The following is a 13,265-nucleotide window of genomic DNA, read 5'->3' as shown; positions in this document are numbered from 1 at the left end:
TTTGAAAAGAAGAGAGGTGATTTTGCTCATACCTCTTTCATTTTCCTGGAACACACAACAAGTCCACCCAGAAAGATAACGCAAAATTTACCTTTCCATCCACTTGGAGACTCTTTTTCTTGCTTTAGCCAGCTTGCTTTCAAGCTGCTCTAATATTTTGCCATTAAATAATTTGGTAATAGTTCACGGTTTGCTATGAACTCCTCCTGGAAATGCAAGAACTTGTAAAACTGTTCAGTTTTAGCTACACCAGACAAGTGTGAAGGTATGAACTGGTACTCCTCTTTGACAAGTTCTATAACCATAACCTATGACACATCTAACTCATCTCTTTTGATGATTCTCATGGAATCTGTCAGTTCCCTCATCTTTCCTTTAAAGTACTTTCAATTTTAGCATCTCCAGTGGAATAGAAAAATCTAACAAAAGTCACAGTTGACTGTGGATGTCTGTTGTTAGGGCAAAAGAAATCAGGCTTTTCTGGAAGCAGAGGGATGCTGGATGAAAATTTACCTGAAAATCTTTTAATCTTCCTTGCTTTCTCATTTTCAGCTGGAAATTGATTTCTTTCTATTATGGAACAAGTTTGTTTCCTGGCACAGTACCATCATCCCTGCTTTATTTTCTCTGAAGGCATATAAAACTTCTTATGATTTAAGTGTCCAGAGGTGTAAAGTTTAAGATTTGTACTGTAAGCCATTTCCACACTGTCTAAGTGATGAGCCAGGATCCCTGCCTGACAGTTTCTTTCCATGGTGAAATGGATTGTTGCAGCACACACTTAAAAGAAAGAGGAAAGGGAAAAGTTTAGATGACGAAATCCTTCAACACACAACAAAACCATTCTACTTTTAGAACAGAGTATTTTACACAGATATGGCCTACAAAAATATGCTGCTTTCTCCTACCTTCTCTGCTTGACAGCAGGACATGAGCAGGTGACCAAGAAGGCAAATGGCATCTGTACCAAGAACAGTGTGTCCAGCAGCACCAGAGCAGTCCTGCTGTACTTGGCACTGGTGAGGCTACACCTCAAGTCCTGTGTTCAGTTCCAGTCCCATCTTCATACATTGAGAGTAACAAGCAACACATTGAGGTGCTGGAGCATGTCCAGAGAGGGCAATGGAACCTTGTGAAGGATCTGGAGCATTGGTCTGACGAGGAGGAGCTGAGAGAACTGGGATTGTTCTGCCTGGAGAAGGGGAGACTGAAAGGGCACCCTATTGATCTCTACAGCTGCCTGAAAGATTGTACCAAGGTGAAGGTCAAGCTCCTCTTCCAGGTAACAAGTGAAAGGATGAGATGAAATGGCCCTTATACCAGGGAATGTTTAGCTTGGATATTAGAAAAAGTTTCTTCACTGAAAGGGTGGCCAGTCATTGGAATAGAACACCTGGAGAAATGCTTGAATCACTATCCCTGAAATTATTCAAAAGATGTGTGGATATGGCACTTGGAGATATCATTTTAGTGGTGAGAAGAGTGGTGCAAGGTTATGGTTTGACTTGGTCCTAAAGTTCTTTTCCAGCCTTAATGATTCTATGATTCTTGTCCACAGCAGTACACAAATAGTCAGACAAACCTGGAGGCACCTGTGGGTTCCTGTGAAGCTCAGCCTCTGCCCACATTCCTTAACAACACAGTCTCTGGCTTTTTTCCCCCTACATCTCCCCATAAATTTTGCGGCTTATGAGTGAAACTTTTCCTGCCAGTTCATTTATATTGGGCCTAAGGCTAATCTCTTTCAATGGTACACCAAATAATTCCTTCTTCCTCACTCTGCACTGGAAAGGTGACAGGCAGCATCAGCGAGAGAAGACCAAATAAATGTTAGAAAACCTAATAGCCTGAATGACCAGATTAGGTAGCACTCCAAGTGTTGCTAATTTGGCTAAACCTGATGAACATCTGTCCACCATGTGTGAAAAACTGTCTGAAATAGTCTCAAACAGATTAGCAGTTACTTTTGAGGATAGCTGTAGACTGTTGAGTTACCAATTGTGAGAAAGCTGTAAGTTTGTGGTCTGTGTTTAAAAGAAGGAAGGGAGAAAGGAAATGAGTAGAAAGCTCATCAACTTTACCCTCAACTGCCAAGAAAAAAAAAAAAGAGCTGGGAAAAGGCCCTAGGCCTCCACATGCCAAACAAGGAGCTAACAAAGAACAGAATAACAACCAATATGATGGTTCAAGAGCATTAGTGCAGGAGAAGCAGTTGTTGTTGCATGGTTTGACTTTACTTAGGCTTTTCATATTGTCTTTTGAACTACTGTTTTGGGTAAGCAAAACAAAAAAGGAAAGAAAATTATCTGGATCAACAGGCTCTCATGGGTGCAAAATAAAAACATCAGGAACCCTGAACAGCTGTATTCAAAGAGTACTTATGAAGACTCCCTGTCCAAATGGAAGAAGTAACAAGCAATTCTATATGGAGATTTATCCTGAATCTGTATCTAATTTTCCCAGCATTTTTGTTTATACTGTGGATGATGAAATACACCGTATGCTTCTTAAATGTGCAGATGACATGAAATGGAGAGGGGATGCAGATAGTCTTAGAGACGGGACTGGAACTGAAAATGTTCTTGATAAACTGGAAAATTCGCAGAACATCTGGATGAACTTCAATATCTGCAGAAATAAGCAGCTTCCCAGTGGCCAGCAGCAGCTGGCTCAGTAGAAACTCGGGAACATGGTGGATGAGTTGGTCAGCACAAATCAACAGTGTCAGTGTGGTGAGAGAGACAAATGTCATTTTGGGGTATACGGAGCAATGAGTGTTCAACACACAGCAAGTGGGAATACTTTTGTCAGTGTTCCCAGCACAGAAGAGGCTTTGGCCAAATGTTATGTTCAGTTTCAGTCACCATGCTTCAGGGAATATTTAAAACAACTGGAGGGTTCCAGAAGAGATTAAGTTGAAACCACAGCTGAGAAGAAAATATATGTGGGTGCAAGGATTCAATTTAGCCTGAAGAAGAGACTACAGGAGGGAATAAAGCAGAAAATACTCTTGTAACATGGATGGAAGTATTTTAGGAGTTCAAGAATTTTAAAAAAAAACTATCTCCAAGGTTACAGACCATGTCTTGTTTTTCCCAGTTTGCAGGTGAGCAGCCAGAGGTGACCCAGAGCAGACCCTAACTGCTTTTGCTACCCGGGAAAAATGAGTGTGAAACTGAAAGACAAAGTAAATTTTATAAACTGTTATCTAATAGAGTAGAATTATATTATTCTTTCATCAACAATATGACACAAAGAGGAGGGGGAAAGTAATTTTCCTTCCTTGGCACCCAATTTTTACCTCTTTCTTTCTAAAATGTCACTTTTAATTCCAGAATTATTTAATTGTTGCTATGACTGACTTATGCTGGAGGGATGGAAATGAACATTCTAAGAAGGCTGTGATTTTTCTCATAAAAACATCCAAGAGAAAAAGCATATTGCCTCCTATTGAATAAAGGATAAGCAGCAACTGCTGCAACTGAGGAGAATCTGCCTAACTGATCATATTTTCTCCTCTTTTCTGTCTTCAAACTGACATAAAACCCTCTTGTGGAGATTACTGCTATTCTAGAAATGTAACATTAGGGTGGCTAGGTATTCAGCAGAGAAGAACACGTGTTTCATAGAACACTAATTGTATTTTTCCCATTCAGAATACACCTGGGTCCTGAAGGGAAATCTCAAGCTGGGTTGGGATAAATTCATACTCAGATGCTGTCCCTTCATTTCCTCTCTGGGCAGAACATGGTAGTCTGAAAACTTCTACACAAAATCAGCCTTTAATTCAGTCCTTTTTTTAACTGAAGCTTTAAGATCTAAGTGGATAAGAGATGAGTTAAAGTACAAGGTAAGGGGAAGGGGTGAAGCAAAAATGAAATGGCTTTCTTGAACAGTTCAAGAGCAGGATTTTTCTGTTTATTTCTCCTTAGTGAGTCTCTCAAAGAGCAGATAGCAAGGATGAGCACCTGAGGGCCTGTAGCTCCTGCTGGGGCGTATGTCTGCATCCTGTCAAGCAAAAGCTTCCAAAGGCATTGGGCAGCACAGGCCCTTCCCCTTCCAAGACCATCTCCCATGCAATTAAGACTAGCCTACTTCTACAAAGCAATCCCACCCTGCCTCTACAGTCTAAAATACAAATAAACACTGCTCTAAAGGGGAACTATGTCTTTGAACACATCTACATTGCATGGGGACAAGCACAAATAGAGAGGAAACTAAATGCTTAACAAAAAGTAGAGAGATAGACCTTGACAGGCTGGAGGAATTGGCCAGTAGGAATCTCTTGAGGACCAAAAAGAAGAATTGTAACATCTACACCTGGGATGCTGTAACCACACAGCTGTACATGCTAGGGAAGAGCTGAGTGTGTAACAGCTTTGCAGAAGGGTACTTAGGAGATTCTTTCTGACAAATTTCACAAGAGCCAGCCATGTGCCCTGCAATGAAGGCAGCTAATCACATACTAGGCCACACAAGCAGGTGCATAGCCAGCAGACAGAGGAAAACTCTTATTCCCCTATGCTTTACACGGCTAGGTCATGCCTGCAACAGGGTGACCAGTCTGTAGAGCAAGTAAGACAATGACAAACAGGAGAAAGTCCAGCAAAGGAACATGAAAACTGCTGAGAGGCTGAAGCACAGGCCACCCCAGGAGGAGCTTTTTAATTAATTAGCTTTTTTTAATTTCTGCATCACCCAGAAATTAGAGCACTGAGGTGGTCTGTGAGTGACCTAATGACCTAATGAGAGGCAGGAATAGTAGGTTGGATGTGAGGAAAAAATCTGCATAGAAAGATTTCTGAAGGATTACTGAAGTAACATGCACAGAGAGGTTTTGAAAGCTCCATGCTTGGAAGTGTTGGCAACTTCACTAGATATGGTGCTGAGCATCTAATCAAAACTATTAGTCTAACATGGAATTGGGTTGGACTGGGCGAGCTCCAGGGCTCCTTTCCAACTTGACTTTTACTGTGTTTCCAGGAAGGTCTGTAAGCTTGCAAATGAAATGCTGTAAAAGTCAGGAAATACCTTGATGTGCTTCCTCTCATCTTCTGTCATGTACATTCAAGCTGCTCACTGCAGGTGGCAGAGAAGCAACAGCAAAGATGAGCAAGCACCGCTGTTGTAGTCGCAGTGCCTGAAGAATGTAAGTGAGGCAAGGTCCGTAGGAAGAGGTAATCTCTTTTATTAGATTGACTGATATACTTACAAGAACTTGGATGGGATTTCAGGCACAAAAATTCTTCTTTGGCCTGAAAATAGAAACAGCCCACTTCAGTGCTAAACACAGGTTGAAAATGGTTACTCTGAATTTAGCTTGCTATATTCATCATTTAGACCATCTGAGAAAAACCCCCACATAATTGGCACTTGTGGAGTGAAAGATTTGTTAACTAAATTTTCATCTCTCCTCTTGAAATACCTCCTGAAGGAGGCAGAGGGATATTTTTATCTTAGGAGCATGAGGGTGGAAGAGAGTTTAAAAGCGTGACAAAGCAGCTCAGTACAGCTGAGCATAGCATCCCAAGAGTCAGGGAAGCTTGGGATGGACATAGCAAAAGACATACACACACATGCCAGGCTCAATGTCAGGTTTTGGATAAGGACACTGGGCAGGGGTAGCCCTGCAGCACGTGTCTCTGAGGATTTTCCTGCTAGAGCAAAACTTCATGCATCACCATCTGACCGGCACAAAGGCTCTCCTGCTTCATCCCATGTGGTTTCCCCTCCTAAACTTCTTACCTGTGGCCCTTCAGCCACATCTGGCTGACAGGAACCAGTGTATCAGCACCGAGGTGCTCACCTGATTCAGCCAGGCAGAGACTCAGGGGCACGCTCACCACAGGTCCTGTCCATCACCACAGACACTCTGGATGCCCCCATTGTCCCCAGGGCTCCCACCTGGCCCTGGGACAGGCTCCTGGGCTTGATGCTCCCTCGGCCATGCTTCTGCCTGGGACTTAAGGCCAGACCCAGGCTTGCTTTCACACTGGCCATGTCAGTTTTCAGACCGATCTGCACCCCACTGCCCTCTTCCAGGGCCCCTAAACTTACATAGCAGCTCCTTGCTCCTGCACAAGAGCTAGATTCCAATTACAAATCATCCTGGAGGGTGGGTGCTAAGATGTGCAATGACCTCAGTCAGGGTTTTGGGATAGCCTCTTCCCCTTCCCAGTGACTTGTCCTAACTACTGCTGCTTCTTTCATAGGTACAATTTCCCTTCCAAGTCTTGCACCAACCTTCCTGTCAACACAGGAATGCAGAGGACCTTGACCATCACCCTAACCTCCGTGCAGGTTGAGGCTGCATCTGGTTCTAAAGAGATCATGTGACTCAGATATTATAAACAATAAGACTCTGAGAGACCAAAACCTTACATCTAGTCCTCCAATAAGTCTTGGGTTTTTCCTCCACACTGGCTAAATTCCAAAAATACAGTTCTAAGAAAACTTCTTTCATCAACAGAGCACCAAGTCTTCTCTATCAAAAATATTTTAATCATTAAGGAAAGGGGTATTTGTATTGCTGATGGCAGTCAGTGGCTGAAGATTTTTATTCTTGTACTGTCAGTGGCTGAAGATTTTTATTCTTGTACCAAGACAATGGTACAATGCTTCAGCATTTGGTAGATGGAGCAAAAGGCCAAATCCAGAAAAACTGAATTCCCATATCCTCAGACAGTCACACCAGTATCCAGTGAGAGACTAAAAGGCAGAATCAAGTCAAGACATGAGACTCTCCAGAATGATTTAAGGTGACTTGAGCTGACTGTGTAGGAGAAGGATCTGTCATGTGAGAAACATGATATAAGCAAGTCTGTACACTTAAAATCAAAGAGGGGGGAAAAGACACATAGTAAATGGTCTATGGAAGAGGTGAAAGACAAAAAGTGATAGAAAGTCTTAAGAGCATGATATCTAAAATAGAAACAGAGAAATCAAGTTTCCATGAGAGTCAGACCAGAGTTCTGGACATGCATCAAGCTGCTGAATCAAAATATGGACAAGCTGATGACATAGTGAGAGTGCATGAGAAACAAAGTGGAAGGCACCCTTTTCCCTGGCAGATAGCAAGAGTCACCTGCTTGACTGGCTTTTTAAGGGCCACAATCAAGACCCTTATCTCCTTAGCACAGTTATCCTATCACATATGCATTAGCTATACAATCCCATAAGTTGTCTCCTGTGCAGACAGAAGAAATCTAAAACAAATGGAAAAAAAAAAAAAAAGAAAAAAAACCCCATCAAACATAATAAAAAAAAAGTCTGCAATCAAATAAATAAATAAATAAATAAACACAAACTACTCTACTGATGCTGTATATTAATCTTAAAAACATACCTAATTCAATCCATTTCTTAGAAGTTTGAGCAGTATTGCACTGCATGCCTGATTCCTGACAAACTAGATGACAACCACTTTTGCAGATTTTGAGCACAGCACTGGTCATCCTATCTGACTCAAAAGTCTGTCCTTAAGCTGGCATCCATTCTGCAGATTGCCACAGAGCAGCTTGAGCTCCTACTTTCAAAGAATCTCTGGTTTATGCTCAGGAGTCACAAAACAGCTGGACCCAGTTATAGTTTAGAACAAACATGAAACCTCCCCTCTGTGCCCAGCAGTGATAGTTCCCAGCCAGCTCTTCTGTGTATGTTGACCACAAGTACATCAATACAGCTTTGTTACTCTTGAAACATTCAGGCACCAAAAAACAAAGCCTCTCTTACCTCTGAGCTACTGCTCCTACTTCTCAAACTATGTTTGTGTAAAGGGAAAAGAAATGACAGCATTCCTTCCATTACTGTTATTTTTACAGTGGGGATTTTATTTGCAATGAACAGAGAAGCTTGCCAAGAAATTAGAACTATCGGTGTAAGTTTTATTAATATTACCTTTCCCCCAAATGCCCTGAAATGCAAATATCTTATGGATGTTATGTACTTTGTCACAGTCACAAGTTCAATTTGTTTTAATTTCATATTGTTAATACATAAGAAGACATCATCAAGCAGAGGGCAGGGGATCCATTCGAAGGGTTGGTTGTATTTGCTCAGTAAGCCTCGGTCAGGAGCCTGAACCTGACTAATGCAGCTGCAGTGGCCTTGTGCTCAGATCTACAGAGCAGTTCAGAGGCTGCACAGGCCCATGGCATTAGAGGCAGACTGTGCTTATGGAAGAGACAGAATGAGGGTAGACTCTTAGTTATCTCTGGCATAGAATCAGGCTAGATGCTGTATTGAGTCAGATATGTAATCTGTGCTCTGTAGTGGGCCTGCACTAACACTTGTGCCAAAGGCAAGATCCAAAGCTGGGGAATGGGAGCAATCAGCATTTGCATTATTAGAGTAGGTCTTCTGAGGTCACTGCCAACCAGCACTAATTACACTGCTCCCTTTGAAGCCAGAAAGAGCATTAACTTCAGGAGCTGACCATGATTAAAGCATTTACACCTGTCCCAATCCCTCTTTAAGGCTGATCTTTATGGAAGGAGTCAGCAAGTCCCTCCTGTGAAAACCCATAAGAGCACAGCCAGAATCCAGCCCAAAGTTTTTCACATGTCACCATGACAGATCAGAAAGCTCTAGGCTGAAGAGGGAAAACAGCAGGAACATGAGTGAGAGAGGTTCACCATCAAACTGGAATAAATCAAACCTGATTGCTGTGCAGGGCAGGCTTTATATAAAGGAAAAAATGGAGCCCTTAAATAAAGCCCATCCATCGAAAAGCATTTACAAAACCTGAAAACAGCACCACAGTCCAGATATTTAACAGTCACAGAATCCAGTCTCATCAGTATCACCAGGAAGGCTCATGCCATCACCAGCTCCAAACACCAGGATTAGATTTAAGAGAATTTCTAATCTTAAATCCTTAAACAAATTCAGAATTCCTTAACAAGTCAAAACCTAAGATAGTTTTTAAATACCTGCTATGTAGCTGTTTGTCTCCATCCCAATTTCCTATTCACACCCTTGTACCAGAAACATAATTTGTATGTAGTCCAAAGTCCTGCAAGCCAGGCCTGTCTGTTAGGAAACATTGTTCCCCACTGCAGACAGAGGTACACAATGCATCTTAAACAGAGAAAAACAAGGTGTCTAGACTTGTTCTGAGAAAGTGCTGGCAAGCTGCAGTGTATAGTTTGTGTATTAGGAATGGCAAAAGCAGAAGTTCTCCAGCATTCATTCAGTACGTAAGGCTTCAATAGATCCTTATATTTCACCATAGTTCTAAAGTCAAAGTTTGAACTGTAAGGCACAGTGTGATATCTTAGGTGGCTTTTTAGCAATGCCACACTAGACTACTCCCTGGCACCTTCATTCTCCCACCATAAGCCTTTTGAAAGCACTGGCTGATTACATTCAAACTTCAGAGAACAGCCTCCTAAATAACAAAGTTCCATATTTGATAAAAGATGTGGCTGTTTAGGGAAAGGACTGGGGTCCACCCATAACTTTTTCATTCTTTTAGCCAGCTTCTACATAATATGTGAGTCTGTATATCATAGCCAAAGCACAGCAAAGGGATGAATTTTAACAGAGAACAGAGGTAAATTCAAAAAGCACATGTAAAGATAGCAGAAAATCTAACTTAAATTTTTCAAATCTAAGGACAATAATGCAAATCAATAGGAAGCTGGGCTTCACCAGCCCTATGATCAGAGTACCTGTTTGGGAGCACAATGCAGTCTCAGGCCCTTTGGTCAGGACTTCACATCAGCTCTGCTCCTGTGGATTCTGTCAGCTAATAATGCTGGGAGCAGAGATGATGACCAGGGTCTCCTGTCTCAAAGACTTTTGTGAACAGGGGTATAGTTGGTTTGGTTGTGTCCACATGTTCGTGGCTTTGGTGAGAGACAGAGATGACCTTAACATTGGTACTTACCTTTGTCAAACAGAGGGGACTTAGAGAACACTCTCTGCACCTATTGCTGCAATGAGTGTGCAGCACAATTTCTGGGTGAGATCCCTCACAGTCACAGTTGTATGTGGCTACAGGAGAGGAAAGTGTCTGCAGCTTTTTTAAAATCTCCCTGCTCTGCAAACACACAATTTTAAGCAAGCTGGGGATTGTCAACATGCTAAAAATCCTTAAAAAAAATATTTCTCAGCATTTTAAAACATCACTGTTTTGCCTTTTTAAATTATTTTTCATAATTCATTTAGGAAACATGTTTCTGCTTATTCTCAGCCTGTTGCTGCCACAAATGTTGAGAATCTATTATTTCCAATGATAAAAATAGCTATTGTAGTCTATATAACCTACAGAAGAAGTATCCAGGCAGTTTATTTTCAAGAAAAATGCAACTACTCTCAGAGTACAAAAAAAGTTAGTTTTTTGGTTTTGGTTTTTTTTTTTTTTCAAAATATCACTCTCTAGAGGAATTTTCACAAGCATTCCCCTCTCATCATTTCATGTAGAAATTAGAGCAAGTTACATTTTTTTCCTAGGTTACTTCTGTTTTAAACAGATAGTGACTGTGATGGGGGTATAGTGCTGAAGAACCACACAGGCTGTGGGAAAACCATGCATTTTAAAAATAGTTGCTCTTATAGACATGAATAGGAAAAAGCATGTGAAAAATTTGGACTAACCCTGTAATGTACTGTGGAGAATCACACAGTTCACATTTGGTGTCTAATTATTTCTAACCTTATTGCAGAACATAACATACTCTATTTATTTTACTTTTGTTGTTTCCAAGGTAAAAGTAGCACTAGTGTAACTGATGCTCTCAACCAGTTTATGTCCAGGAAAACTTGAAGAGACAAGCTCTAGAAAGGAATTCAGTCTGTTCCAGCCCATCCTCTCTCTCTGCTGAAGTTTTCAGTATTATTCCCCTCAACTGAGGACAAAAATGGCAATAATGTCTCTTATGGAAGTAAACAAAATGAGTTACAGCCATCAGCCTACCCTGCAAAGTTCATAGAAAAGACAATTCCAGGCTGTGTCAACCACATTAGCCTTGGCTAAAGCAGCATCAACTTAAATTATGGCATTCCCAGCCAGAGAATAAACAGAACTCTCTTTTTTAAAATACAGAGTTGCTACTAAAACACAGAAAAAGAGTTAGTAATAAGTCCCTGACAAAAAGCTTTCCCACATCTGCAAAAGGAATAATGTTCCACTCCAGTTTTCCCATGGTACATTTTACATTGACTGACTTGACTGAAAATGATGACAAAGATCCTCTCTTGGTACACGTTCCAGTTGAAAGAATGTGAAAAAAACCTTTCCTGTTTACCATGTGAATGTCTGCTACAGCATTTCCCATAGCATCAGTATTCCTGGGGAGGGGAAATATCTGTGTCAGAAGCATTTTGTCAGATGGAGGTTAGATATCAAACAAAAGGGAAGCTCAAGCAAATCCTGAAAACTCTGTTTTACTGTGACTAAAAGCCATCAGCAAAAGGAATAAGATACACAAATAGCTTCACCTATGACACAGGCTACACAGGATAAATTAAATTCAGGAAATTGGTAAAAGGTCTTGCAAAATCATCTTGATCTCACTTTGCAGTCCTTTCTTGTCAGTTCCTAAACAGGTTCCTAATACAGCTTCAGCTTCAGAAGAAAGCACCATGATTCCCAAACACATTCATTTAATCTGTGCTGACATGGAGACACCATCTGAAGCATCTCAGAAAGCTCTTGCTAAGCATTGCATGGCACTACTATGAGGCAGACAGTGATTCTGCATGAGGGCCTTATGCAACTCACAGCAAAATCTAATGTGCAGGAAGACTGGGGAGCTGAGATTTCAGATCAGCCTCCTTAGTTTAGGCTGACCAGTGCCTCATCTTTCATCTTCCATCAGCCCTCCCCTTTTTCTCATATGGCACAGCACTCACTTCATTCTAAGCCTTTCAGGTATGTAATACTGGATGAAAATTATTTCTCTCAGGGCAGGAAGAAACTAAGACCTCCTTTGCAAATTCCAGCCCATTAGCTGAGTCTTTGGTAGACACTGTTCTCTGTACTTTAGATAAACCATGGAAACACAGCTCTGCAGAATAGCTTTACACTTTTAATTTCCAACCACTAGGAATAAATTCATCTCACAGAAATTGAAAGGATGTAGAAATGGCAATCTATTGTACTTATGCAGTCCTCAAAGGAGAAAGAAAAAAAAAATTGTTCTGCCATAAAATTCATAGCACAAAAAGAGCAGAGAGTAAAAAGGAGGAAAATGGGATGTTGTCTGATGGGATAATTTAAGTTGATTGGGATAGATTAAAGGATCCAAAGAATTATTTTTGCCAGCAGCTCTGGAACAGGACCTAAGAAATTACTGCAGAACAGAAACTACACAGGTGTGGTACCCAAATCAATTTGTCACTGGTACTTAAATAGGAGTCAGTAAAAATTTAAACCAAAATTTGCTACAGTGTTTAGTTATAGAACTTTTAATTTTTTAAAGATTATATGTCACTGCAGCATCTCAAACATTAAAGGTGTAACCATATATGCAAGCTTGAAAGCTTTCAGTGTGATTTCTTAATCTTCCCCTCACATCCAGAGAAAATGGGAAAGGAAGTACTCATCAGCAACATACCTGAGGGTATCACAGCCCTGTGATATCTGTCTTTACTTGGCAGGAAAGTAAATATCTTTCTCTACATATATTTTGAATTCTAAACTGCATGTAACCAGGAGTATTTCCCAATATGCACAACACACAAAAAAAAGAAAGTGTTTAGAGGCTTAAATAAATTGAAAAGAAAAAAACCTCAGACCATCCAGTGTCTGGCAACTTGCACAAAGTTATAATGGAAATATGTCACAGAACAATTTTGTTTCTTCAAGTCCATAAGTAGCATCCTAACAGATGACCATTGTCTTTCCAAATGACAGTATTCATTTTTTTTAAAAAATATATATATATATATATATATGTATATATATATAGAGAGAGAGAGAGAGAGAGAGAGAGAGAGGGAGAGAGAGATAAAATATATTATATATATTCTTCATTTCCAGCATCAGTATATTTTCATGTTCAGAAGAAAAGCACATCTGGCTGGCCTTTTTCCCACACTACTCACATGAGAAATTACATTTTTTTTCAGCAAGATGGCTTTCTTTTTGTCTCAAGATGTAAAATACACCTGATATTGAATAGGCTCTTCTTTCCACAAGACAGTAGCAGAAAACAACTTGGACTTCACTAGCTGGAAATCAACATTAGCTATTGTACCACTTCTTTTTGATGAACTTGTTCATCAAAACTCTCCATATTTATCACTGTACCACATTCACT

The sequence above is a fragment of the Cyanistes caeruleus genome, chromosome 2 (assembly GCF_971803275.1).
Source record: "Cyanistes caeruleus chromosome 2, bCyaCae1.hap1.1, whole genome shotgun sequence".
NCBI classification, from domain to species: domain Eukaryota; kingdom Metazoa; phylum Chordata; class Aves; order Passeriformes; family Paridae; genus Cyanistes; species Cyanistes caeruleus.
The sequence above is the reverse complement of the archived record's forward strand: the minus strand, read 5'-3'. Positions refer to the sequence as shown.